Here is a 27,216-nt window from a genome sequence, read left to right as displayed (position 1 = left end):
ATATTCATTACAGTCCCAGAATCACCTGCCACGCGTGCCCACATATCACGGGCCATGGTATTTGGTTATGTGCCACACGTTTCTGCATAAATGAATTCCATGACATACGTGATAGCGAAATCATGTTGCTTATACCATGACCTGCGAATCGTGTTCGTCATACATCGATGTCTTCTTACGCGAATTTCACTCCGCACAAGGTTAAGGTATCGGCCACATGAGCAGCGATACATAGCCGATAGAATGGAAATGGTGAAGAAAGTGTCTTTGATGCACTAAGAAATCTTCACGTTTAACAAATGTAAATTAAAGCAAATCAATTGGTCACTCTGAAACGTGAAAGCAACAACTTTAGCGTGTGCCCTTAGCATTAGCCTAATGAATTTTTTTACACTTTAGGTTGAGGCAGCTACATTACAACAATCTTGCTATACTTTGAAAGGCGGGATTTAGTCACCGCTTGCACAAGAAAATTGATCACCCGTTATTCAGCATTTTGTATCGACAAATTTACACGCCTATGCTGGCCCTATACTTAAGAAAAGTAATACCTATGACCGTACCCGTTCCACCTGCGTCATCGCATAAGAATTTTTCCCCGTTTTTGCTCATAGGGAAATAATATGAATATGAGAAATCTGCGTGATGCTTCAGCTTACACCGAAAAAAACTTGCGCAGAGACTGTGTCGGCAGTATTTTTTTCTTTTAGTGACCAGCATTAGATTCCCCTTGATGATGGATCAGGCTCAAATAAACCAAAACAGAGTAGTTAGATTAGTGAAGTCTGGAGAATGCGAAAGTACTTATTGAATGAAAAGAAGAGTTGTAAAGAGGAAGACTTGAAGAAGCAAGCATATTCTAGAGCTCACTTGATAAAATTCAATTCAGTGCAAAAAAAAAACGAGGCCATGTGCAAAAAAAAAAAAAAAGGCTAAGCACCAAAGCACCGTTACTCTCCACTGTGCCCTTCATAATTGACCACCGGTGGTGTGTGCCCCCTCTCCAGAGTAGAAATATGAGAGAAGACCGATGCAATAGTTTTTCAGTCCTGTCTGATAACTTAATGCACAGTCTTTGCTATTGATACGAGTCTCTGCTCCACAGTTGCTAGAATGATGAGAAGTCTCTCCCGAAGAGCTGCATATCGCCACAGACGCGCAATTTAACACTGAATAAATTCAGGCCGCAGCGTTCTGTCGATTGGCAAAAATGCTGCTCTATAAAAAAACACACTGTACCACTTTCTCGTAATCGTTGCCATGATGTAGGTCACTGCTGCAGCACTGAACACGGCTGCGGCCACTGCAGCAGACGTGAAGCCGCCGCCGGCGCCCTGAACCGCGCTCGGGTACCACAGCTTCGGTTGCCTCCAGCGTGGACATCCCTTGAAGAAGAACTCAACTCTCTGGACCGCGAAAGAATTGGTGGAACTGTTCTCTCAAACTGTGAGCTGCCTTCTAAAAATATCACACTGGAATCCTTGAAGACTACCAGGAAAAGGAGCCTTGACGGTGCCTGTGTCCAACTCTGACCCATGCCGAGTACTAGGAACCGGTGCCTTGATTGCGTCCGCGTTAAACTCCCATCTTCACGAAATAACAGGAAACGAAAACCTGATGGCGCCTGTTTCCAATTCTCATCCTCGGCGAATGCCAGGAAACGGGCCTTGATGGCGTCCGGGCGGGTGTCGCTCCTGCTTAGGTGGTTAATACTAGGGTTGCCAATACAGAGCGGGTCTGAGGAGTTGATGCGGGAGGCGATGGAACTGCGTACCTCTTCAGCATTCTGTTCAGCATGTCAAAGTAGCCCAAGACACAGGCATCGCCCAGTATGGCTCCGCCGAACACGGCCATGATCACGTAGAGGCCATGGCGGTTGACGACGATGACGGGAAGGCATACCCGTGTCTCCAGCTCCGACTCTCTAGTGGCCGCTCCTAGCCACGCCCGGTGAGCCTAGGCGGGCTACGGAGCCATGGCCCCGTGTCCGATGGTAGACGAGCCAGGAGCGGCGGCAGTCGTCCTCGCCGGCGGCCCAGAGTCGAGTGCCTCGTCACCGTTCCCGCTCCTCGAGGCACGGGCCGAATTCTCGCGCTTGCTTGCTTGTTCCTATTTTGTGGCTCTTACCCACTAAAGGGGTTTGGACAAAAAGCCGGCAGTTAATGTAAGTGAATGGTTCACGACTATGAGGGCTATAAAAAGATGGTTACTTTGTTTTAACAAGACGATAATATTTTGATACAACGTGAATAAATAAAAAGGGAAAAAAGTTAAATAGTAGAACTGTTCGAATAACTGAGGCATAATAATAATGCAAAATTCTTCACTAGGTTAAGCCAATGCAGTGTATATAATGATGAAATACGAAGTTTAAGCTTAGTTAGCAAAAATAGAGAACTGATAAATGGCTCAGCGAGGTATTCTCTTTCTATCTTATAGGAATTTGCAGATGCTCCGCAGATGTTCTTGCGCTAAAGTCTTGATATACAATATATAAATATATGATATGATATACAATATATATAGCAGCTTGGTATATAATATATTGGGAGTAAGAAGTGAAATTCTTAGTTCTTAAAATAAAATATTCAAACACATACTACTTCGATTTTTCATACAGTGGCATATGAGAAGAAAATGTTCGATATTTTCAGGTTAGTATACAGCTCTCGCTCCCGCCTTCTTTCTGTTATATCTTCTTCCTTTTCTCGGTTGCTTACCACAGAGAATGAAAATTGGTTTCAGGCTTATTTCTGGCAACTGACATAGCCCAAATAGTTCTCAATAACTTTTTTTACAACTAGAAGCATGTAAGCAGTGATCAACCGTGGTTTTTATGGCACAAAAGCCGCCTGTGTTTTTTACTGTCTTCAGTCGGGTAGGCGAAATCATAGATGGTATAAGTGTCTACTTTATATCGGGGCCGTGACTTGTATGCGACCAATTAAAGCCATACAAAGGTTAAAAAAATAGGCAGAGCCATGTGCAAAGTCCTCTCCTAGCAATTCATGAAAAAAAAAAAAAACGCAACTCGACCTGGCATCCAACGCTGCGCGATCGCTGGCGGACATGCATTTGGAGGCGTTGTTGATGATGATGATGATGTTTCTTCACATAAGGCTCCTACCCAAAAATAGAGACTGGCTGATATTGCTTCATGGATAAAAAAAATGAGAAGGTTGTTCACATGAAATCTTAAATATGTAACGTATGATGTAATGATTCGTTGCGATCTTCGGCTTTCCTAGATATCTTTGTAACCTCCGACGTGTCACTCATTGGCTGATGGCAATCACCCTTCTTCTTCCTCGTTTCGTTATTGGTGTCGTTTTTTCAGGGCGAAATGTGTTTCGAATATCAATTATAACCTTGCTAGATAATAAAAGTACAATATATAAGTGAGATAAATAACACGCATTGGGGCACTGAGTTGCACAGACGATGCACATGCATCTCTTAGAAAGATGTGTATGACATCCCTTATGAAGCTATTGCTGATGGGTGGAGATATTGAAAGCAACCCTGGTCCTTACTTGAAGTGAATCGCCAGACAACTTACTGAAATGGCTTCGGACATTAAATATATGAAAGAAAATCGTCTTGCAGAAATAGATGGCAAGCTTGATGTCATTACGCAACCTGAAGCTGAAGTCCTTGCATGCCATGAACAAATGGATGGCATGAATAAAATAATTAAAAGCCGCGAAGCGAGAATAGATGACCTAGAAAACCGCAGCAGAAGGTCAAACCTAATAGTTTATGGTATACCAGAAGCGGAAGATGAAACCAGCGAAGCGTTTGCAGAGGTCGTAAATGGGGAAATATACACAAAAACCTTTGAACTCGAAACTGTGGCCATCGAGCGCATACATCACTTAGGGAGAAGTGGACTAAACAAAACGAGGCCAGACATACTTGAATGACTCGACGAAAGGAATAAAAATGCCTTACTCAAAAACGGCTTTAAGCTGAAAAATGCGGATATTTTGATAGGGGAAGACTTCTCACGAAAACTTACCGAAACCCGCAAGAAACTCTGGGACAGTGCTAAGCAAAACCGTGAAAACAAAGACAAGGTGTCGTTAGTGTACAACAAGCCTTTCATTAATAACTGTGTTTACATCTGAGATAAAGTTGAAATAGGAAAACATGGAAAAATAAAATAGTTCAATAAAAAGGACGAGAGCGTAGAACAAAGAAAAAAAGGATGCGCACCATCCAGGATCTCGTCAAAAGAAGCACAAGAAAAAATAACTCTGCTAAACATAACCGCTGGAAGTATTCTGAATAAGGTACAGCCATTTGAAAACTTATTGCTCGATCGTGAACCAGATATGGTAGCAATGACTGAAACATGGTTATCCTCGCCCATATCGAGTGGTGAAATTACTCCCCCAAACTATGTACTCGTTCGGAAAGATAGGCAATCACGTGGTGGAGGCGTACTCTTAGCTAAAAAGAAATATATCCCATTGGTGATTCTGCCAGAGGCAACTGATGTCGAGGCAGTTTTTCGTAAGATTGATGCAAATGGCACAAGTATGCTCGTTGGCGGTATCTAACGAACATGAATGCATCATTGCGATAAAAAAGTATTTGCTGCAGCATGCTCGAAACGGCCGCGTCATTCTCATGGGTGACTTCAACCTTCCCGACTTTAATTGCTCTACCTTGGAATACACATGAAAGACTTCAGAAGCCCTTCTCGACATATTGTTAAACTTTAACCTTTGCCAAATCGTGGAAAGCCCCACAAGGGAGCAAAGCGAGTGTCAAAGTATACTCGACCTAATTTTGCTGAGCAGTAATTTTCTTTTAGAACAGCTGAAGGTTTATGCAAAAGAAGGAATATCCGACCATAATATTCCGATGTGTATTTTACCTCTGGGTAATTAAATATCAGTGGAAACTGCTGCCCAATCCAGAATCAACTTCCATAAAGCTGATGACGACCACATAGAAACCTATCTAGCAAAGGAATGCCAAGAGTTTTCGGCACTGGCCTCAGTTCCTTTCACTGATGTAAATGCTGTCTGGTTGCGCTTTAAAGACATAGTGTCACATTATGTAACAAATTTGATTCCGGTTAAAATAAAAAAAAGGCATTAAAATAACCAGCGGATTTCTCGTGAAGTAATACACGCAAAGCGCCCACTCAAAAGATAACGGAAAGTTAACAAGGCTGCCGGAAGTGACCTATTTAGCACCACCAGACTTGTGCTTGCAGCAAAAATATTTTAAACAAAACTCCAAGGAACCCAAACACCACTATTTCAATACTGTACACCCTTCAGATTTGGGTGCACGTTGAAGAACCCCAGGTGGTCGAAATTTCCGGAGCCCTCCACTACAGCGTCTCTCATAATCATATGGTGGTTTTGGAACGTTAAACCCCACAAACATTCAATACTGTACACCCTAGCTTTCTCACAAGTAATCCACAAAGACTTTGGAACCACTTTCGCCGAAAGAACACGCTCACCACTCAACTAGAGTCACTTCAAAAATGTGATATAGCCAACAGATGTAACCGGTTCTTTCATTCCGTTTTTACAAGAAATAATGGCGTCATGCCGGAATCGGTTCCACGCGCGGTGTCTGATATTGACCCTCTCGTTATCACAGACACTGGTGTTCTTAATCTTCTGCTTGCTCTAGATACTAAGAAAGCGTGTGGTCCGGATAATATACCTAACCAATTTCCGAAAAAGGTACGAGAATGGTGTAGCAGATATCTCGGCAGTATTTTCCGTAAATCACCTTTAGCATCAAGACTTCCAGAAGACTGGAAAACAGCAAAATTATTCAAATTTGTAAATCGGGAGAAAAATCCATTGAATCCAATTTCAGACCGATATCTTTAGCTAGCATGATATGCAAACTACTCAAGCATATAGTCTTAAAACAGTTAACAACTTTTTTTCGAAAACGAGGGCATCCTGACCTCCAACCAGCATTGATTTCGTAGGCGATTATCGACCACGACACAGCTGACTGAGGTCATACACGATCTTGTGCTAGGCATTGACAATCACAGCCAAATGGACATATATAATATTACTTGACTTTTCAAAAGCGTGTGATTGCGTTTGTCACACCAAGCTAATCGCTAAACTACAAAACATAATTGGGGACCGATAAATTGTTGATTGGGTGCGTGAGTTTTTGTCTAATAGGTCTCAGTTTGTTGTTGTCGAAAAGATTGCAACAGATATGGTACTGGTTACGTCAGGAGTGCCCCAGGGTTCCGTGCTCGGGCCCTTGTTATTTTTCGTGTATATCAATGACATATCTACTAATATAGACAGTAAAATAAAGTTATTTGCGGATGACTGTATCATTTATAGAGGAATTAAAAAAATACCAAGATCCCTATTCGCTCAAAAAAATCACTCTCTGCGATTTCTGAATGGTGTTCAAACTGGCAGATGACAATAAATGTGAAAAAATCTGCTTGCATGACGATATCGAGGAAGAGAGAGCCATCAAACTTTTGCTACACTATAAATGGCACTGCTATTAGCAGAGTACACAAACCTAAATACCTAGCCTTAACAATCACGTCCGACTTAAGGTGGGACGAGCAGATTAGAAACGTTACCTCATTTTCCATGTAAAAATTATTTGTTCTTCGCAGATCACTTCAAATGGCAACCTTGCCAACAAAGCTCCTAGCCTACAAAACATTCGTCAGACCTATTCTAGAATACGGAAGTACAGTGTGGTTTCTTCACACTCGCACAAGCATAAAGAAAATTGAAGCAGTACACAGGAAAGCCATAAGATTCATCCACAACAAATAGAAACGTGAACACTCACACACTAGTCTGCTAACTCTTTCTGAACTTCCTACGCTAGAAGTACGAGCAAAAAGGCACATCTAAAATTTTTTACTCCACTCTTGCACAATTATCTTAAAATAGATATTTCAAATTACATGTGTTATTCACAAACACGAGCTACAAGACACAAACATACTCACACATTTGTACAATACAAATGCAACATTGATGTGTTTAAATATTCTTTTTTCCCGGTTGCTATTAGCGAATGAAACATGCTGGCCCCTCAAATCACCAACATTGAGTCACTGTCTCAGCTAGAGTTAGAAATTGAAAACAATTCTTAGCTTCTTTAACTACCCAGTGACATTGGTAATGAAACCAGTATGTAATACTTGTACGTTCTGTAAACAGCCATGTAAGCCGCCTTATTGTTAAACTTGCTATTTTTATATGCACATGTATTTTGTTTATTAGGTTGTGTAAATATTGCTAATGTACAAAGTGCCAGGTTGATGTTGCTTTTATGTTGTGTATTACAGTTTTTTTTCACTATGATGAGCAATCATAGCATCTGTATAGAGTGCCCACCTGCTATGGTCTCTGTAGAGACTGGCAACATTGCAAATAAGTAAATAAATAAATCAATAAATAAATAAATAATAAATAAATAAAAAATGACAGCAAGATAAGGTGAGGCGAGATGGAAAGTCTTCTGGTCAGGAAGGAATGAGGCAATAATTGAAAATGAACACGAACCAAGAAAAGTTTATGAAATAACTGATGCTTCGAATGCTGCATGAAAGCCTTGATCACAGGGAGCATCAAGCGAGAAATGGTTCGTTTACATTCTACTTCAATTGTGGCGTAGGGAATATACATACGTACGATAATGGGCGGCTGCCATCGTCATTGTGACTTATTGTGCGCGCAGTGGTTTGAATCTTGAGATATTCCTAAAAAAGGCGAGTTCATATTTTACTCCTAAATCTTGTTTCCCTTATACTAGTAAAGGTTAAGCTGCTTCTGGTTTCTGGGACATAGATTTTTACGATTCTGTATTTTTTAATGGGAAAGTGTTTTACGCCAGAGTATACCAAGAATATAAAGGCGTCTTTCCGTCGCGAAAGTACGTCAGCAAATTAAACATTACCAGACGACAAAAAAAAAAAACATAACGAAGCCCGTTCTAGAGGTCAAACCAATGACATGTCAAGTCCACAGCGATTGCCGCCGGCCGTTTAACCCTATAAGCCAACTCAAAAAACACGAACGTAGCTATACGGTCCCGTCTTTATGACACTCACAGTGCTTTTGCTCGTACGGTGGTATCGTCGTCTGGAAACTGAAGACTGAAGTTATGCGTGATTTTTTCAATTGGATGAGGCAACGCACCAGTGCTGCTAGCGTCCCATTCGGCGCATTTTCAATATAAGTGTAATTTTGACAAAGTATTGACACACCGCAATTGGGCGGCTTTAACTCAAGTTTTGCTGATAGCACTCGTCCCGATCAAAACGTAGCTCCCGAACATTCACGTGGCGGTCGCACTACACTCTGTTCCAGAAGTTCCGTGTAGCACTGCGGAAGCTAAAAGCCTTCTCAACCAATCAGGAGGGCGAGCACATCTAAGTGTATCCTTCCGCACCCTGTCGTCTGCTAGCGGCGAGCGCTGCAGCGAAAGTGGCTGGGGCGTCTTGGGACACTGTGGAACTGCGCAGTGCTACGAGCTGTAATTGTGAAAGCGGCTAAATATTCTCCTCGGCACCAAAAAGCGGGCATCTTCGAGATACTTGGATGTATACATTTGAGGGATAGGGTTCAGTGGCTCATGTTTCGGTGGAAAGTGCTGCACTAGCCAAATTGAATATGAAAACACCACGCCTCATCAGATTTCGTATACGCATGCCTATGGGCATGTGAAGTGCCGCTCGCGTTCAATACGAAATGATGGCTTTATTCCCAGTGCTTTACTTGTCTCTCTCTGCGGGTTGTGACAGCAAGCAAGCCGCGCTTTTGCACACATCGCGTCCTAATAAGCGGCGGATTTCTCGCTAAGCGTGCAGAATTCGCTTCGAGAAACTCAAGATGAATGGTTTTGCGTCAAGCGCGGTCTCCTGCCCGTGAAGATCTCACCAATCGGCTCGCCACCTGCGAACTCTTGGTGCAGTGAGTCGCCTCGATTGACTGTGCCTCGTAGGCCACGCCGATCGGCGTGTCGTCCATCTTCTCCAGTGCTGTGCAGATCTCGCCAGACCAGCGCAACCCGTCCTCGATCTCCTGTGACCGTTTCCATCTTTCCTATGTCTCCTCTACTTTGCGGGTTATCTTCTATCATCCTCGATTTTCTTCCTATCTCTTTCACTTCCCTTCTCCCACCCAATCCCTCTGCTTACCCGTTGAGGCACCCTCGTAAGGAGAGACAGCTACGAGTTGGCACTTTTCTCTTCATTTCCTTTTTATGACATCTTAGAGAGAGGAATGCAGAATCACGCAATCTAATGCTGCATATGTAAGTAGAACCCATGCGTTCACTAAGCTATGAATAACGGACGCCTAGCGTGTGTGGTGCCGCTACTTGTAGCGCTAACACGGGGCGCGGTGCATTTGCGAATGCGATTGATCCTGAGTATTCAGGCCAGATTGCTATACAATGAGAGTGAGCTGCTCGATACGCGGTGCAACACAGATTGGGCCGTGCTGTGTGCAGTTTGGACTGTACTTATCGCTTAAAATACTTGTTTGAAAATAGATGTTCTTAGTATTTTAACATACGCGTAAATTGTGTACTGTGATAACGAAGAGTGCATGTTCATGTGGTGCAATGAGACAGCTTGCTTCATTTAAATATTATGAGCAGTCACCTGCATGTGGGCCATGCCATAAAGCCTAAATGGCGAGGTTTGATAGAGATGTGTTCATTAAATAAATAAGGTTAGCGAATTGCTCCTATATATTATTGAATCGCCTGCGAAGAGTTTAACTTTACAATTAATGCGCATTTGTTATGTAATTATTAAAAATCAAAAATAACAGTGGGCCCATTACTGAGCCATGTGGGATACATAAAGTCACTGGTACAGGAGAAGATTAAATGATTTTGATATTGACAAATTAGGATCAATCAGACAAAAAGCTCTTTATTCATGCAGTGATGAGACCGTCACCAATCACAGCAGTTATTTGGCAATTAGTTTGGTATGGCACACACAGTGAAATGCTTTACAGAAGTCTAATATAAGTGCATCTGTGTGATTATGGTCGTTAATACCTAATACGAGATCTTGAACCAACTCTGTAAGCTGAGTGACTGTCGATAAGCCTCTTCTAAAACTATGTCGAAGATCAAACAGAATGTTTGCTTAGAAATATGTGGTCAAGTTCTACAGTACGATGTGCTCCAAAATTTTACGTGATGTGATGGTAAGAGAAATTTGTCTGTGGTTGGACGGTACATTAGTGTCCCCTGACTTATGGATCGGTACAGTTTTTGCAGTCTTCCGATATGCGGGTAGGCCGGACGTCGAAAGTGACTTATTTTCTACAAGTCACCTTCTGCAAGTCGAAAGTGACTTGTAGAAAATAAATCACTTTCCACGCGAGCCCTACCCGCAGACTTCAAGATCGCTAAATTGCACCGAACCCTAAATAATTGTAAGTTTACTGTAAAATCACTCATGCTCTTCATAAAAAGAATCATAGGTAAGATGAAGTATATGTGCGATTTGTGACTAATTGTATTTATTGTGAGCCAACGAGGGTTGTATTTTTTTGCGTCGTTTCCAGAATGTAACACCTGATGTGACAAAATTAATCATGTCTCATTGTTTCTTCTTCTTTCACGGCAACTTTTCGAGTGAACATGCACAAAGAAGTAATGTTCACATATGACTACTATGTGCCTGGATGGGCTACATCACTCGACTTATGTAAAACAAGAATGTTTTTGCATTAATAAAATATAAACTTGTCAACAATCAAGCATTCAGAGGAAGGCTTGATTCACAGTACAGTGGCCGTCAGACAAAGCCCAATTCAAGCTCCACTGATTCCGTGCGAGCCATTTGCTGTACATCTTAGTGTGAAACATCATGAAAAAATAGGTCAACAAAGTATAACACAGATGCAGCTCCAACTAACAAGTGAGTCTTCATTATCGCTTAACCAGCAAGAAACAGCAAATAACAAACATGCAACATCGCTGTAATGGCACTGCTTATTTAAACTGTACCAGTGCTACGCCTGTGCATCGTACATTAATGTCCCACTTTTGCTCGCTGTTTCACACTGAAGGTTCACTCATATGCCGTGTGGTAGTGGCGCTCTACACGAAGTTCCGCTTAGTTGTGGTGAAGTGTGCATAGCCCACATCAGACGATGTATCAATGTACGCCTCAAGGAAAGCCACACTTCATTAAAGCCCCCCCCCCCCTTCTCAATTACCTAGCGGCTGTCAGGACATTGTGTATATCTCCTGAAGACATCGCTGCTCATTGTCTCCTAACAGCCTAAACAAACTCCTTTCAGTCAATCTGGAAAGTCCTGAGAAGAGTGATCGTAAGGACAACAGCAGGTAAAACAGCGTTGGTCAGCTTGCTTCAAACCAGCCATCCCGAAGTTCCAATAATGATAAGCAGGCTAAACCATTTTGTCTGTCTTTCTCATAAACTGTGCTCTCGCTTTTTAACACTGGAGCATGCATGTGTTCCACACATAAAGACAGCATTCGATGGAAGCATCATCTGAGGATGTGTACCTTAAAGCGAAGAATAAAGCGCAACCCGATGATGAACTGCTTCTGACGTATGCCTCATAAATTGAACAGCAACCATAAGACACATGAAAAACACATGGGTGACAAGAGATGACTTTCAAGTAAATATCACAACACTGTCAGCACTTCGACGCTTCAGCTTTGAAGTTATCATTGCGGATTCGATGGCGGTAAAACACACACCTTTGACAGCTGTAGCTGTAGCTGTAGCTGTGGCGGGCAAAGGGCACGACAGTCGTGAGTGGGAGCGCACAAAATCCTCAATATATTACCGCGAAGGCAATAGTGACATGTTGTCTCTGGTAAAACGGTGCATATGAGCACAGATAAGTGATGCATTTCAAGTGCAATGCGACACACGGAAAATGCAGTGTTGGCAAGATTGCGCTTCGAAGTAGGGAGCACCACATTGCCTGTTTTCAAGAGTTGCTGTTTTGGCATTCAATAGAAGTAAAACACCATGAAGGCTTTCTGGTGGTATTGTGCAAGGCTCCACGATGGCAGTTGCCAAAGTGTTGCAAGTGACATCCCTGATAAGCAAGTGCCCGCGATATCACAATATTTGTGGAACTGTCCTCAGGAACCAGTCAAGGGAGAGGCTGATCGTCATCTTCATTCATGCTGCTTTGATGGCTGCTCATCATGTCAGCATCCAAGGTCACTACAACTTGTTGGTTCACATCAATGAAATCATCAATGATGTGATCAATCTTCATCATAATTTTTTCATCAATCTTCTATCTGATCTGATCAATCTTCACGTAATTTTTTTCATTTTTGTGCAGTGACTTGCTCTATGCATTTCCAAGCAAGAGCCTCGAGGCCTTCCATCCTGAAGTGTGTATTGGCTTTTGCCACATAACCTTTAACATCACTCCACACGAGCTCAATCGGGTTGAGCTCACAGTGGTGTGGCGGCAAGCGAATGACAGTGTGACCAGCATCAGCAGCAATGCACTAGGTTACCTATTACGCTCCGTACTTACGGTTTGAACAAACATGATCAGTTCTGCTTTCTCCATATCACTGCTCCAGGTCACACCCTTCAGAGAGAGCCAGGCCTAAATGTCTTTTTTGAACGTACCCATAAAGAGTACCTTTTCAAGCTTTACAAAATGATAAGCTGCGTTATCAAGCACAATGGCACTTTGCGGCGACGAATTCGGCAGTAGTTTTTCTTTAAACCCCTTTTTGTTGTGGGCACCATCCATTTCATCATGATAGACACCTGTTCTCTTTGTGGCTCGAAATACTTCACTTGCAGCGGTGATGAAACCGTCCTCATTGCCACAATGAGTAATAATGAGGCGACCTCTCTTAGCACTAGGGTTTGGCGAACCTGTCATTTGGTTTTCTTTCTTGGCTTGCTCACTGGACTTATAGGTCTCGTCGAACGAACCCTCGCTTTACAGTGTGCCCTGCATTCATCCAAGTTTCATCAGTGTAGAACATAGGTCGCCCTGGCGTGAAGCCTCCTTGATTTGGCCCAAGTACTTGCGTCGCCACTGGATAATGTGAGTGGCCTCGATCAGGAACGAATTTCGGTAACGCTTCTTAAAGCGGAAGCCTACCTTGAGAAGCATCCTGTGAATAGTTGTTGCGGACACTGACGGCAGCGAGTCATCTTCTTTGAAGTAAGCGGCGAGCTTGCGCACCGTCGGAATTTTTCACCATTTATAGAAACCGTGCATGACACTATGCAACATACCAAGGCCGAAGTCGTCCAGCAGCTGCTCTCCATCGCGGACCCTACCACCGCGAAACAGCGTCTTGGATGAAAGTACTTCGCCTTGCTTATCATGCTCCACTACCCACTTGTACAGCGAACGCTCGCTGACGATGGTGTACGCAGCCGCTCTCTTAATGAGAGAGCTCATTCTCGCATTTCTGCCCCCCTCTTTACGCACTGTCTCGAACACACTTAGAGCCAACCCCTTCGCTCCCTCGTCGTAAATGCTGATCCGGGAATGATATTGCACTGGTGAACCAGGCATCGCCATTTTGACAGGAGTAACCAAATCTGCCACCGCGAACTAATCGCAACTCCAGAGTGGGTCCTCCACGATGCTGGGGGCGCTCAGGCTGTGTGGACTACAATAAAAGTTTTGACAGTGTCGCACCATTCCTACGTACTTCATAAGTAAAAGCATAACACATACGAGCCAAAACAGAGTTATTTCTTTCGTCATTTGCATGTTATACCACGTACAATCGAGAACTATTTCTTCAGCATCATGGAGCCACAAAAATTGTTTTATACAGGAAATGCGACAAACTCTTCATACAAATCACAACTACATCACGCAGAGAAGCCTTCAATTAAAAATCCTCCGACGAGACCGCTTTCAAAACTCATGAGGACAAACAACGGGCTTCGTACATGGGGCACTACACCTCGCTTCGCAACAACCTGCGCTCGAGGGTCGTGTAGCCTTGTCTCTGCTGCACGGAACTTCTGAAACAGAGTGTAGTTCCCTGCTCTCCTTGTGAGAACTCACAGGTGGGATAGAGGGAACATGAGAGGCGTGTAGCAATACAATTCACGTTCCATGGTGTTCTGAAGGTGTGCATAAAGGGTACCAGTCTTTATTATGTTTTCGTTGCTGCTATCTTTGCATGCGATTCACCATATGTGGTGTCCTGGTATACTCTAACAACTAAACCTACAGCAAAGGTTAAGGTATGGTCATGGTCGTTAGTCAAGGAGAAGGAGATGCACTGCTAAGCGTTGCTAATCATGATGCGCTGCTAAACAAGATCGTTTACTATTCAACGCTAATCGGATAAAATATGCACGAAAGAAAAAGTGGATAGTTAAAGTTAGTTAATGAAGTGTGCGCCAAAAAACAGCCCCAACTTTTCTGGGTGTCTTCAAATGTTATAACTTCAGGAAGACAGTTACAGTCTTGAGGGGCTGCAGCAAGAATTTATGTATTGCAGGCAAGGGTCGAACTATGGAAGCTTTGAACACAGTTGGAATTGAACAAGCCGTGAGAAGTTCGGATGGGTGGCTGTCACGAAATACCATGCAGTTGGGAAAAAGTTATAGTTACAAATTAGGATGGTGCGGAAATTCTGCGTCATGCTGCTAAAGGAAAAATTGTGAAGGAGGAGGAGGATGGAAAGAAATGAAAGGCAGTGAGGTAAACCTGACGCACGCCCGGTTTGCTACCCTGCAATGGGGGAAGGGGTGATGGGAATAAAGTAGAGAAAAGTGAAGGGCAACGTCTGTGTAGATGTGACCTTGTCCATTGCACGCTTATAAGCGGTCGCGTAGTCCGGTCGTCTTTAGAAAACTTAGCGGTGCTCGCGTCGCTTTGCTGGCCTGCGACGCGTACACCCATGAACCAAGGATCTTCTCTACGGAGAAAGGTCTACTGTCTAGTGTCTCTAACGTTTCGCGTAGCAAGTTGCGTTCGCTCGAAAAACGTTCACATGAACAGAGTAGATTGTGAAACAGGAAAATTGTGAAACATTATAGAAGGTGGTTTTTGCTGGAGCACAATTATTAGTTTGATGTATAACTATGCAACCCGAAATTGGACTCATTCCTTAGAAGTAATAAAGCAAACTTAATAGGGCTCCAAATGGGGGAGGTGTATTCGAGTTTGCTTCTTAGCAAAGCTTCGTGTGAATTTTTTCCTGTTTTCTGAAGGGGCAGGCGTAACCTAGGACTTCGTGGGAAGCATGATCATTTTGTAAAAAGCAGTCAGGAAGCAGCGGCTTATGCCGAATTATTAGCAATGAGCTAACCGTTACGAGTGAGACCGACGTCTTGACTTGTAAAACTTTCTCCAACACTCGAAGCACGGCGAGTAAACTGGCGCCTATAGGGTAGCTGATGGTGAAACGTAACGCATCGGCACTAGTCACGGAAAAGCGGATACAACTGTTTCATAACTAAGAAATGCACTTTACAGAGCGGTGATGTGCGTAATATAAGTACCAATCATAGGTGCATTCGCGCGACTCTTCACTATAGTTTGTCGAGTTATAGATCTGATATTTAATACCTCGTAATAAAGGAAGATGGTCAACCTGCAACCGAAATTGGCGTTGTACTGACGTGACGCTTGCATAGGTTCTTCTTCCGAAGCAATGCATTGATGGGGATCTGGGGTAAAATGCTTGACTGCTATGTAATATGCCTAGAGTATTGATTTCAGCTGCAGCCGGGACTTTTGTTCGTTTCTTCCTTCAAGATATTTCGCCAATTGACAAACGCGGCCGACGTCGGTACTGCATATTATGAGACCCGGGTTCCTTCACGCTATAGACATTACATCAGAATCACGTGCCACGGTATTCGATTATGTGCCACACATTTCTGGAGAAATGGATTACATGACATACGTGACAGCGAAGTAATGTCGCTTATACCACGACCTGCGAACCGTGTTTGTCATACATTGACGTCTTTTTACGCGAATCGGCCACATGAGCGCCGGGACATGGGCTACTAGATGGAAATGGGCAAAGTTCATTAGGTTCACTATGGAATACTTAAGGTTTACAAGTGAAAATAAAGCAAATTAAACGGTCACCATGAAACGTGAAAGCATAAGCTTTCGCATGCACTCTGAGCGTTAGCTAAATGAACTTTTTTTTAGGCAGAGCTAGCAAAACTACAACAATCTCGCTACACTTGAGAAGACCATTGACACCCAGGTCCACTGACTGCAAACCCAGTATTCACCACTGAGCCACACCAGTGGTTGAAACTCAGTGAATAAGAACAGCGCTGACACATCGGGATTACAACCCAGGTCCACTGCATGCCTTGCAGTTTGCTACCACAAAGGCACGCCAGTGCTTGGAACTCGTTTCTAAACTGGTCTTGCAGGCTTCCCCCGCCAACGTAACGCGTATTTCCAGATGTTTCCTGCTTCTTCATCTTCCTTTTCACTTCTGCTTAGCAAAGAGGAAGAAAATGGGTTTCAGGCGTGTTTTTGTTAATCAGCTTAGCTTAAATAGTTCCTAACTTTTTTTTTACAATGAGAAAGAGTTGAGCAGTGAGCGGCCATGCATAATATCGCACAAAAGCCGCCTGTCTTTTTTACTGTTATCAGTCGGGTGGGTGGATTCATAGAGGCTGTAAGCACGTACTTTATAACGTAGTGATTACTTGTTTGCCACCAATGAAAGTCATACAGTGGTAAATAAAAACTTAGGCACAGCCATGTGCGCATTTTGGTCTTGAAAGTTTGTGAAAAAAAAACGCGCACTTTGTCAGGGCGCACAACGCTGCGTGATCGGCTGCGGACACGCATTCAGTGGCATTAAAGATGATGATGTTTCTTCACATATGGCTCGTACACAAAATAGGGGATTGACCGATATCGGTTCTTGGATGAATACGTGAGAAGATTGTTCACGTAAAATTCTAAATATGTACAGTATGAAATAATGATTTGTTGCGAGCGCTACTCATAAAAAAGGACTATGAACTGATTGGACTTCGATGCATGACCCTTGACGATTGCTTGTTCCCAGGAAGATGTGCTGCTAGGTGGGGCCGGCTCAAAGAGGCATTTTAACTCTCTTAACGAAAACGTACTTGGAATCAATTTCTAGACATTTGTCGCGTGATTATTTCTTTCTTTCTTTACGTGCGTGTTTTTTTCTCTCTTTTATAAAACTTTCTTCTTCTCTCTCCTTCTTTTTCCCTTGCTTCCTCTATGCCTACCCTCAGCGAAAGAGTAGGCGAGGGTTGTTCCCCTATAGTTGGCAGTTGACAGCCTGTCCCCTCCCTATTTTTTCTGCCTTCGTGTTTTTTAGGCGCTGAAACCAAATAATAATACAGAATAGTAACCTTCCTGTTCTCTCAATATTTTTGTAACGTCTGACGTGTTACTGATTGACTAATGCGAATCACCTTTTGTTTTCTCGAATATCATTTATAGCCTTACTAGACGGTAAAACTACAATATTGAAGTGAGATGAATAGCACACATTCGGGCATCGAGTTGCAAAGAAGATGCATATGCATAACGACAGCAAGATTTGGTTAGACCTAATTTACCCTCTTCTGGTCGGGAACGTACAAGACAACAATTGAAAACAAACACGAACCAAAGAAACGTTATGAAAATCAGTGACCTTACGAATGCCGCATGAAAGTCTTGATCCCATTGAGTATGAAGCAAGAAATGGTGCGCTTACACTCAACTTCAGTTGTGGCGTATGGAACGTGCATATGTACACGTTTGGGTGGCTGCAGTCATCATTGTGAGTAATTCTGCGTGCAGTGCTTTGGATCTTGAGATATTCCTGAAAAATGCAAGTTCGTCTTTTACTTTTTTACACTATGTTTCCGTTTTACAAGTACATGGTGAGCTGCTTCTGCTTTGTCGGAGAGAAATTTGTAAGATTCAGTTTTTTTTTAAATACGAAAGTGTTCTAAGTCAGGGTCTACCCATATTGCTATGACGTCTTTCCATCACACAAGTACGTCAGCAAAATAAACGCGACCAGACGACAAAGAAAACACAAACACTGAGAAGCTTATACCTGGGAGTCGAACCCATAATCTCCGAAGTGTACAGTGACTGCCACCGGGCTCTTAACCCTGTACGCCAACATCCAAAATTCAAGGAAAGCTATATGAGCGCGCTTTTATGATATTGTCGCAGTACAACGTGAACAAAGTACAAGTACGCCTTGAGGCAGCGAAAGCAGCGTGTTCTCAACAGCTGAGCCGCAAGGTCTTCTTCCTCGTTCTTGCGTCAAGCCAGAGGCCCACTACCTGGTGTCCGCTAAATGTCGCCAGCATCGTTTTTGTCCACATGTAGACACGTGTCATTTGCCTCCCTCTCAAAGAGCATCGACCCGATGCGAAGTCAATAATGCAGTTTTTGTTAAAAGATAAGTCTCACGCAATCACTCGCTGACGTAAGGCTTCATGCGCACTACGTGAACGAGTTCAGGATGGTGCTGGCGACGCTTGGTACTACACGAATTGTCGGGAACAACTTCATAAGTGACGTCATTCAGTTGTCGCAGCACTCGGTATGGCCCAAAGTATCTTCTTAAGAGCTTTTCTGATAGTCCTCATTTCCGTACGGGTGTCAAAATCCATACTTTGTCGCCAGTTTGATAGACAACTGCTCTGCGGTGAGCATTGTAGCGGCCTGCATCGTACTCTTGCTGCTGGCGGATCCGTAAACGTGCCAGTTGTCTAGCTTCTTCCGCGCGTTCCGTAAACGTGTTGGCGTCTGGGTCGATGTCATCACTTTCGTGCGGTAGCATCGCATCTATCATAGTTCGTACTTCTCGTCCATGAACGAGGCTGAACGGGGTCATGCGGATCGTTTCTTGCTTGGCCGTGTTGTACGCAAACGTTATGTATGGCAAGATTTCATCCCAATTTTTGTGTTCAATGTCTACGTACATCGAAAGCATGTCTTCAATGGTTTTGTTCAGACGCTCTGTCAGCCCGTTTGTTTGTGGGTGGTAGGCAGTGGTCTTACGATGCGTTGTTCCACTCAGCATCAGGACGTGATCCAAAAGAGCTGCCGTAAATGTGGTTCCTCTGTCTGTGATCACGACGGTTGGTACACCATGCCTCAGTACAATATTTTCAATGAAAAATCTTGCCACCTCCGCTGCTGTACCTCTCTGGATAGCCTTTGTCTCGGCATAACGGGTCAGGTAATCCGTCGCGACGATAACCCAGCGGTTCCCTGCAGTAGAAATAGGAAGTGGGCCCAAAATGTCCATGCCTATCTGGTAGAATAGAGCTGTTGGGACCTGCACGGGTTGCAGGAGGCCAGCTGGTTTAGTCGGTGGTGCCTTGCGTGGCTGGCACTCGAGACAGGTACGAACGTGCTGCTTCACGGCTGTGGTTAGTCTCGGCCAGTAATACCATTGCTGTACTCTGGCCAACGTTCTCGTGTAACCCAAATGGCCAGAGGTCACCTCGTTGTGGCATGCTTTGAGTACTTCGGTACGAAGGGCTGCTGGTATGACGAGCAGATAGGCGGATCCTGTCGACGAAAAGTTTCTTTTGTAGAGTACTCCGCCCTGCAAACAAAACGATGACAACACTCTTGCGAAAACTCTTGGCGCCTTCTGAGATCTGCCTTCCAGGTAGTTAATTAAGCCAAGCAACTCAGTGTCGTCACGTTGTTGCTGCGCAATGGCGGTCGTGTCGAGGACACCGAGAAAGGCCGTTTCCTCCTCCTCAGGTAGGGTTGCCGACTCAATGGGTGAACGGGACATGCAGTCAGCGTCCATATGTCGCTTGCCTGACTTGTGCACGACCGTCATGTCAAACTCTTGCAGTTTTAGGCTCCAACGCGCTAATCGGCTGGTGGGATCTTTTAGATTAGTTAACCAGCAAAGGGAGTGATGGTCACTAATAACTTTGGAGTGCCGGCCATACAAGTACGGGCGAAATTTCATTACTGCCCATACTACGGCGAGGCATTCTTTCTCTGTTGTTGAATAGTTAGCCTCTGCGCGTGTTAGCGTTCGGCTTGCGTAGGCAATTACTCTTTCTGTGTTCTCTTGCCGTTGTACAAGAACAGCTCCAAGACCTACATTGCTAGCGTCTGTGTAAAGCATCGTCGGGGCTTCTTCGTCGAAGTGGGCAAGCACAGGGGGCGTTTGAAGACGTTGACGCAGGTCATTAAAGGCAGCCTCCTGTTCTTCTTTCCACTCAAAGGCAACATCGTCTCTTGTGAGACGAGTTAGTGGCGACGCGATGCGGGCGATGCCTGCGATAAACCGGCGATAATAGGCACAAAGGCCAAGGAAGCGTCTGACAGCCTTCTTATTGGAGGGTACTGGGAACTGTGCGACGGCGGCAATTTTTTCAGGATCGGGCCGGACGCCTGCGTTGCTGACGACATGGCCGAGAAACTGTAGTTTGTGAAAACAGAAATGACACTTTTCTGGTTTCAATGTTAGGCCCGCGAACCGTATGGCACGTAAAACAACTTCCAGCCTTTTTAGGTGCTCGTCAAAAGTGGTCGAAAACACTATAACGTCGTACAGATAGACTAGGCACGTCTTCCACTTCAATCCCGAAAGTACCGTGTCCATAAGCCTTTGAAACGTCGCGGGCGCGTAGCGCAATCCGAAAGGCAAGACTTTAAACTCGTATAAACCATCCGGCGTCACAAAAGTGGTTTTCTCTCGGTCTCTTGGGTCTACCTCGATCTGCCAGTATCCACTCCTCAAGTCCATGGAAGAAAAGTAGCGAGCGTGCCGAAGTCTGTCAAGGGAGTCATCAATACGTGGGAGTGGGTACACATTTTTCTTGGTCACCCGATTCAGCTTCATGTAGTTCACGCAAAATTGCAGGGTGCCGTCCTTTTTCTTTACTAGCACTACAGGCGATGCCCAGGGGCTCTGTGACGGTTGAATGACGTCATCTGCAAGCATTTTCACGACTTGTTGTTGTATGGCTTCGCGTTCCTTTGAAGCTACACGATAAGGGTTCTGGTGGATAGGTCTCACCGTGTCCTCGGTGATTATTCGGTGCTTTGTCAAAGGTGTTCGACCAACTCGTGATGTCGTTGAAAAGCAGTCGCGGAATTCGGCTAGCAGCTGAAGAAGTCTCTATCGCTCGTCCTTTGACAGAGTGGTGCCAACATCGAGAACGGGTTCTGGTTCTTGATTAGGCGCTTCGTCCAATACCGACAAACATAAACTGCCTCGCATTTCTACTATATTGTCGTATGAAGCGATAGCTGTGCCCTTCGGAAGGTGCCGGCGCTCAGCACTAAAGTTCGTCAGAAGTAAATTCATGCGTCCACCATTGAGACGGACGATACCTCGTGTGACCGAAATGCCATGACTAAATAGCAGCGAGCCAATTTGGTCAGCAATGCCTTCGCCATCAAACGCTTCGTGGCCTTCCACCGAAACAAGAGTGCATGACCGGGGCGGGACGACCACATCATCATCAATTATACGTAAAGTGTTGCGTATTGCGTCTGAACAGTCAACTAAACCAGGGCTGTTGCGGAATGTAATTGAACGGTCCGGGATGTTGATGACGGCACCATATTTTCTTAAGAAGTCCATCCCTATGATCAAGTCCTTGCAACATGAGGTGAGGATGACGAACGTCGCCACGAAAGAAGAGCCACCGATGTCGAGTCTTGCTGTACACCTTCCGACAGGCATCAACAGCTGGCCGCCTGCTGTCCTCAGGTGAGGTCCCGTCCACGTAGTCTTCACTTTTTTGAGGCGTACGGCAAGGTTTTCACTTATGATAGAAAAGTCGGCGCCGGTGTCAACTTAGGCTGTTACTTGCTGTCCGTCTACCGAAACGGTAAGGTCTGTGGTTACAGTTTCGTCGGCGTTACTTCTCGGCTTTACGGCGTCCTGTGGTACAAGTAACGGGGGCTTTTTTTCGTCGCCTTGACGGCCTGCAACCTCACCCCCGGAGGTCGCCGCCTTCTGTTTCCCCGGCGTGGACTTGGTGACCTCCTTCCACTGACGTCAGCTGTAGTTCGGTAGCGCGACGAAGGCGAATATGCCGGAGACGGAGAGCGTGGTCGACGTCCCAAACCTGGCTGGTAATCAGGCACACTGTCGTCATTATTGGCACGGCGGTTGTCAAAATGGGACTGAGACAAGGGGGGTTCTTGAGAATGAGCGTCCCGGCAAGGTGCATAGCCATCGTTGGCGCGTCGATCGTCAGACCATTGCCGAAGAGGTCGAAACATATCTACGCGGTGCCAGCAATGGCGGGAAATGTGGCCCACGCCTCCACAGGTATAACAAAGCGGACGCCTATCTACAGTGCGCCAGGCGTCTGTTTTACGAAGCTGTGGACGCCGCGACGACTCGTAATGTGGCAAATGCCGTGTCTCGTTGGGAGACGGCTCTTGGTACGGCGGTATTTCGTACGGCGGTACGACGGCAGGGCGCCGCGGTGTCTGTTCTTGTGGTGGCGACCAAGGAACGGCTGCCGATGGCTGGCGGTACGACGGCGCAACGGGCGGCGGGCGGCGAAGCGCGGCTGCGTAGCTCATAGGTCGCTGATCGTCAATAGGATCAGCTGTTGAAAACGCTTGGCGTATTTTTTCGCGGACGACTTCAGCGACAGACGCCGTGGGTGGTTCCGTGACCAGATTCCGCAGCTTCAGCAGCTCTTCGCGAACAATTTCTCTTATTAAATCGCGCAACGAGCTTTCATTGTCAGATGTCGTAGCGGCGACTTGCATGTAGGCGCTGCTGGACAAGCGATCGTATTGTCGGCATCGCAGGTGAAGCGCCCGTTCGATAGCTGTAGCTTCTTTGATGAAGTCTGTCACGGTGCTTGGCGGGTTCCGCAAAAGTCCGGCGAACAATTGCTCTTTAACGCCGCGCATGAGGTAGCGCAGCTTTTTGTCGTCGGTCATGTGCGGGTCAGCTTTACGGAAGAGACGGACCATCTCCTCTGCGAACATTGCGACCGTTTGATTGGGTTTCTGAACCCGTAGCTCGAGTAAATGCTGCGCACGTTCGCGCCGGTCGACATCGGCAAATGTGTCAATCATCCCTCTTTTAAAGTCACTCCATGTTGACAAACTGCCTTCTCTGTTCTCGTACCAGGTTCTAGCGCTGTCGACGAGATAAAAATAGGCGCGGGAAAGCCTTTGTTCAAGGGACCACTGGTTGGTGTTAGCGACACGTTCATAGTGATTAAGCCATTTTTCGACGTCTTCATGTGCTCCACCACCGAAACGATCAGGCACCAGCGGTGAAAAAAGGGTTACCTGAGATGGGGTCGGCAAACTACTGTCTCGTAGTAACTGTTGTGGACTGGCGGTGGCCATTGGTAGATGTGAGCGGCGCCTCGTAGAGTGTTCCTGTGAGAGGGTGAACTCTGGAAGGAGGCCTCGCAAGCGACGACTGAAGCGATGCACGGGAGTGTCGACAAGAGCTTCTGGGCTGGATGAACGACTCCCCGTGGGAGTTTGGAGCATCAGGCGGGGTCGCGGGCCAGCACCTCCACCAGTGTCGTAGTACAACGCGAACAAAGTACAAGTACGCCTTGAGGCAGCGAAAGCAGCGTGTTCCCAACAGCTGAGCCGCAAGACCTTCTTCCTCGTTCTTGCGTCAAGCCAGAGGCCCACTACCCGGTGTCCGCTAAATGTCGCTAGCATCGTTTTTGTCCACATGTGGACACGTGTCAATATTCACAGTGCTCATGCTCGCAGGATTGTTTTGCTGCCTGGAGACTGAAAACCAGAGATATTCGTAGCTTCCTTCATTAGCTCAGGCAACGCACCAGTGCTACTGGTGTCCCATTCAGCACATTTCAATACAGGTGTAATTATGACAACGTTTTGACACACCGCGATAGGCGGTTTTAACCCCAGCCGAACTGAAGCCCTTCGTCCGTATTGAAACATAGCTCTCGAACAATCACTTGACTGTCGCACTAGTTTCGTGCTCCCTTTGTGAGAACACATGGCCGGGCTAGAAGGAACGTGCGAGGCGTGTAGCATTTCTTTTCACGTTTTACGGTGGTATGAAGGAGTGGATAACGGGAGCAGTGTTGATTAGGTTCTTGTTATTCTTGTTACTCGCTGAAGTAAGGCAGACCGACGGCTCCCTTTAAGAACGGCTAGTTTGCATTGAAGTAAACAAAAGAGACGTTGGGAAAACCAGCGCCTATTCTATTTTATCTATTCCAGCTGTATATGCGCCCGATCCAGCCGTTTACCAACATCTGCTCTTGCTTTTTTCTGCTCTATACCATCGCCTAGCTTTCGCGTGTGTTTTGCGTCACAGGGAAAAGAACCTAAAGCCCCTTGATCTGGGCAATGTAGCGACAATCTCCTCCACGTGCGCGTTTTCTCCTCGAATCTCCTCGCCCGCTTTCCGTACTCGAGGTGCGCGGCACCATTTTTCGCCGACGCTCCCGCGGCCACGCTGCAGAATTCAATGGAGGCGGTTTATTTGCGTCAGCTTGCACACCAAAGTAGTGCCAAACATTTTTAAACGGTGATAATAAAATAAGAACACCAAGGCAACTGTTTATAAAGGAATAACTTCTTGAAAAGGTTGTATGAGTGGGGCAGGCTAATAAAGAAAAGTTTTTATGGGGTGCTCTACGATGCGAATGTTTTTCTGCCGCATGATAACATACTGAACATTTGCATTTTATGTAGTTCCTCTTGGGGCGTGTCCGTCCATGTTCGGAGTTTTTTCGTGCTTGTGTGCCAGTATAGGACAGAGGTACTTACAGCTTCACTCATTGCAATGACTTCATGGATGGTGGATTCTTTAGCCATGTGTTCGTCTTCTCAGCGTGAAAATAGCTTTGCGCATTGGTCTCCAAAGTGAAGAAGGCTTTTGAGCAATAGCAATGCGATTAGGTGTCGCCAACAATGACTCATCTACCACAATAACGGACACATGAGATAATGATGAATTAGAACAGTTTTTTAACGATTTTGTGAAAGAAACTAGTGATTGAATTACTTGTGAGAGAAGAAACTCTGCAACAGGAATGTTTTCAATCATATACTGCGCGGTGACCGAAATATCCTATCCGGACTGACTGATCCCGGTCAGAAGTACTCTTGTGACACTGGCCTAAACGATAATATAGTTTCTTATTTGGGAATGGAAGTCATGCTAAGGCAGGCGTGACCAAAACGATTGCGGCCACGGTCTCCTAGCAAATGGCTCACTCGCTATCACCATGCTATGGCTTTCATTCAATGCGCCTCTGTATTTCGTTATTTCTTTCGATGAACCGCATCTCTTTCACAATTTTTGTGGGTTGATTCCCCCCTCCAAAAAACAGATAACAAAATAGGTCCTATTATGCAAACGAACGCAAATTAGTGGAATCTCTATTCATTCATCCACTTGCTTTCTCTAACAAACGTTCTCGTAAACGAATCTTAATAGTCACAAAAAGCGTGATGGAGAAGTTGCGTCAACAAATGTAATTGTTCGCAGAGAAAGCAGACTACAGTGGTGCATGAGTTGAATATTTTCATTTATTTTATTTTTTAATTAGACATACTGCAGACGAGCATTTTGGTCCAGGCACGAGGGGCATAAGAAACATCAAGTGATTCGTAACAGCAAAAAAAAAAAACAACATGTATCCATTCGCTAACAGAGGTCACATGTCTGCGAGGCAGCAACAAAATATTAATAATAAGACATTTGAACACTCTAATCACCAAGTGGATATCGTTCCAGGGACATAGCAAAAATGTCTGCCGGAAAAATGTCATGAAGCAGTGAATTGCATTAATCAACTGTTTTGGGAAAATAACTGTGTTTGTAAGCATTAGTTCATGCAAATATGGGTGCCAAGTATCATTCATGTTTACGATGGGTATTCCTAGCAGTGGCTGGCTGAATGCAACAAGGTACATTTAAGACAACCTTTCCTGACACAATATTCTATAAAAATGGTAAACGATTTAACTTTATTCTTGTTTCTAACAAATGAATTTAGCATATTTTAATAAAACTCCAACTTGAAGGAACGCACAAATAGCCGAAAAAAAATCACAGCATATCCGGGGGTGGATAATGAATAGTGAGACGAAGCGTGCGGACGGACGGGGCAACGAACGCATGAACCTAGCGGCGGGCCTAGCGGCGCGTTTCAGAACAGTAGAAATCAAGATTGCGCATTATTATCTTTCTCGTTGGATGTTTCATCATGCAACAATCACCCCGAGGATGAACTCTACGCGCTTTCTTTCTATTTTGAGCCGTCCATTATTTGCGATCAAGTGTATACTCTGGGGTCTCCTATAGCCGCTAGTGATAACAAATATTGCTGGTAAGATGTGTTAAAGCTGTTGTTTCGCAATGCTTTATTTACGGAGCTTCCTGAGACGGGAGTGATCACGGCTTAAAGAAGAGCAAAAAGAGTGAGTGAAGCTTGCGTGATACCCCTCTGTCATCGAGAGAGTATTCTGGGACCTGGCGCTGTTGCAGCTCTTGGTCGAGGCTCGCGCGATGCAACCTTCAAACCACGCGTGACTGTATCACTGCAGAGCTGGCGCTGCTTGCAAAGGGGTGAGCAGGACAGTGGATCTTCTTAGCTCGGTACTTTAAACGTGATACCAATAAATCGCCTTAAAGGCGCCCCGCAACACTTCTTGAGCATGGTCAGAAAACGCTGCCGATCGGTAGTACAGGCACCCGACTAACGCGAGCCAAATATTATAGCGCAGTACGCGGCCTAGAATCCGCAATAAAGTATCCAATTCAGCTAAAAATTAATTTCTCTTTTCTCGAAAAATTGGCGTAAGATGCTCAAAAACCACTCCTAAAAGCCCATCTATCCACCGTTGGCTGATTTGAACAGGGTGCACTCGGTCGTTACAAAGATCGCAGCAGAACACCGCGACTTGTCCACGTGTGTGCGCGCGCGATCACATTAAAAAAGCCGCGCGTTTGAAGAAAAAAAAAAAGAAAATGTGCTGAAGGTCACGAAGCGTGACCGACGTATTTTCTTTGCGCCTGCCGTCCCTCCCTGCTTAGCTTCCAGCGCTTTCGTCTGAAAGAGTGAAGAGAGAATGGAATTGCGGTAGGCGACAGAGCTTTTTAACTGTACTCGAACTGCACGAATCAAAAGTTTTGCGGCGTTGAATTAGTGAGGTAATAATCTCTTCCAGTGAATTCATTCCATGGTTACTGGAAAAAAGTGTTTCAGGGCCCCTTTAGGGAGATAAATCA

This window comes from Rhipicephalus microplus, chromosome X (assembly GCF_043290135.1).
Source record: "Rhipicephalus microplus isolate Deutch F79 chromosome X, USDA_Rmic, whole genome shotgun sequence".
NCBI lineage: Eukaryota > Metazoa > Arthropoda > Arachnida > Ixodida > Ixodidae > Rhipicephalus > Rhipicephalus microplus.
Note: the sequence above shows the minus strand (reverse complement) of the source record.